Here is a 3,328-nt window from a genome sequence, read left to right on the forward strand (position 1 = left end):
CATATTATAAGAGAAAAGGCATTAGAATTACTCCAAAAAGCATTATTGTGCATAAAAACATTATAAATAACAGTAGGTAAACATGATGCAAAATGGACGTATCAACATGTGCCAAAATGGCCTCTTATGATAAGCAAAGCGTTTTTGAGGGTACACGGGAATTTCATCTAGTCACTTACATCATGTTGGTTTGATTTGTGTTCGCTACTTTGATAATCTGGTATGTTGGTGGATCGGTGCTTAGGTGTTTTATTACTTGAACAAACCTCCTACTTATGATTAACCCCCTCGCAAGTATCCGTAACTACGAGAAAAGTATTAAGAATAAATTCTAACCACAACATTAAACTTTTGGATCCAAACGGCCCCTTACGGAATAGCGCATATACTAGGGTTTAAGCTTCTGTCACTCTCGCAACCCATCATCTAATAACTACTGCACAATGCATTACCTTAGGCCTAAATATGGTGAAGTGTCATGTAGTCGACATTCATATGACACCACTAAGGGAATCACAACATACATACCATCAAAATATCGAACACATATAAAATTCACATGATTACTTGCAACAAGATTTCTCCCGTGACCTCAAGAAACAAAAGTAACTACTCACAAATGATAATCATGCTCAAGATCAGAGGGGTGTTAAATAGCATATTGGATCTAAACATATAATCTTCCACCAAATAAACCATATAGTAATCAAATACGAGATTTAATCAACACTACTAGTCACCCACAAGTACCAATCTATAGTTCTGGTACAAAGATTGAACACAAGGGATGAAATAGGGTTTGAGAAGAGATGGTGTTGTTGAAGATGTTGATGGATATTTCCCTCCCCAAGATGGGAGAGTTGTTGGTGATGACGACGACGATGATTTCCCCCTCCGGGAGGGAAGTTCCCCCGGCGGAATCGCTCCGCCGGAGGGCAAAAGTGCTCCTGCCCAAGTTCCGCCTTGAGACGGCGGCGCTTCGTCCCGAAAGTCCTCCCTCTATTTTTCTTGGTAAAAATGACTTATATACCAGAAGATGGGCAACAGAGGTGGGCTGGGCTGAGCACAACCCACTAGGGCACATCCGGGGGCCATGGCGCGCCCTGGTGTCTTGTGCACACCAGGTGGACCCCCTCCGGTAGTTATTTGCTCTAGTATTTCTTATTTATTCCATAAAAATTCCTCACAAAGTTTCAGCTTATTTGGAGTTGTGCAGAATAGGTAGCCCGACGTAACTTTTTCAGGTCCAGATTTCCAGTTGCCGGAATTCTCCCTCTTTGTGCGAACCTTGCATATTATGAGAGAAAAGGCATTAGATTTACTCCAAAAAGTCTTATTATGCATAAAAATATTATAAATAACAGTAGGTAAACATGATGCAAAATGGACGTATCATACGCCTAGTTGATGTGAGACTATCTCCTCCTTTTTGTCTTCTCTACAACCACCATATTCTATTCCACCTATAGTGCTATATCCATGGCTCACGCTCATGTATTGCGTGAAAGTCAAAAAAGTTTGAGAACATCAAAAGTATGAAACAATTGCTTGGCTTGTCATCGGGGTTGTGCATGATTTAAATATTTTGTGTGATGAATATGGAGCATATCCAGACTATATGATTTTGTAGGGATAACTTTCTTTGGCCATGTTATTTTGAGAAGACATGATTACTTTATTAGTATGCTTGAAGTACTGTTGTTTTTATGTCAATATTAAACTTTTGTTTTGAATTTTATGGTCCGAATATTCTTGCCACAATAGAGAAGATTACATTGATAAATATGTTAAGTAGCATTCCACATCAAAAATTCCGTCTTTATCATTTACCTACTCGAGGACGAGCAAGAATTAAGCTTGGGGATGCTTGATACGTCTCCGACGTACGTATCGATATTTTTTATTGTTCCACGCTATTATATTATCCATCTTGGATGTTTTATATGCATTTATATGCTATTTTATATTATTTTTGGGACTAACCTATTAACCTAGAGCCCAATGTCAGTTTTTGTTTTTTCCTTGTTTTTGAGTTTCGCAGAAAAGGAATATCAAACGGAGTCCAAATGAGCTGAAAATTTACGTTGTTTTTTTATGGACCGAAAGAAGCACCTGAAGCAAAAGAGTTGGGCCAGAAGAACCACGAGGCATCCACAAGGGTGGAGGGCGCCCCCCTAGGGCGCGCCCCCTGTCTTGTTGTCGCTTCGTGGACCCTCCTGGCCTGTTCTCGACGCCAAAAATTCCTATAAATATAGAAACCCCTAGAAACAAATCTATATTGGGAGTTCCGCCGCCGCAAGCCTCTGTAGCCATGAAAAACCAATCGGGAGCCCGTTCTGGCACCCTGCCGGAGGGGGAAACCATCACTGGTGGCCATCTTCATCATCCCGACGCTCTCCATGACGAGGAGGGAGTAGTTCACCCTCGGGGCTGAGGGTATGTACCAGTAGCTATGTGTTTGATCTCTCTCTCTCTCTCCCGTGTTCTTGATTTGGCACGATCTTGATGTACCGCGAGTTTTGTTACTATAGTTGGATCTTATGGTGTTCTTCCCCCTCTACCTTCTTGTGATGAATTGAGTCTTGCTCTTTGAGGTTTCATTATGTTGGATTGAGTATTGGATTTGAGAATACTTGATGTATGTCTTGCGATGGGATATTTGTGGTGACAATGGGATGTTCTATTGATTCACTTGATGTATGTTTTGTCACTCAACTCGCGGATTCCCGAGGTGACATTGGGGTAATCTGTGCATAGGGGTTGATGCACGTTTTCGTCCTACGTTCTTCGATAGAAACTTTAGAGTGATTCTTTGTTGCATGTTGAGGGATTGCCATATGATATAATTATATTATCATTGTTGAGAGAACTTTCACTAGTGAAAGTATGAACCCTAGGCCTTGTTTTCAAGCATTGCAATACCATTTTTGCTCACTTTCGTTACTAGTTACCTTGCTGTTTTTATATTTTCATATTACAAAAACCTATATCTACCATCCATATTACACTTGTATCATCATCTCTTCGCCAAACTAGTGCACCTATATAATTTACCATTGTATTGGGTGTGTTGGGGACACATGAGACTCTTTGTTATTTGGTTGCAGGGTTGTTTGAGAGAGACCACCTTCATCCTACGCCTCCCACGGATTGATAAACCTTAGGTCATCCACTTGAAGGAAAATTGCTACTGTCCTACAAAATTCTGCGCTTGGGGGGCCAACATGAGTCTACAATAAGAAGGTTGTGTAGTAGACATCACCGCGCCGCAGTTTCGGCCAGGTTGCGATTCGCCGGCCGTTTTCATGCCTTCGTCGCCTTCGTAGGA

Source organism: Triticum dicoccoides, chromosome 2A (genome assembly GCF_002162155.2).
Source record: "Triticum dicoccoides isolate Atlit2015 ecotype Zavitan chromosome 2A, WEW_v2.0, whole genome shotgun sequence".
NCBI lineage: Eukaryota > Viridiplantae > Streptophyta > Magnoliopsida > Poales > Poaceae > Triticum > Triticum dicoccoides.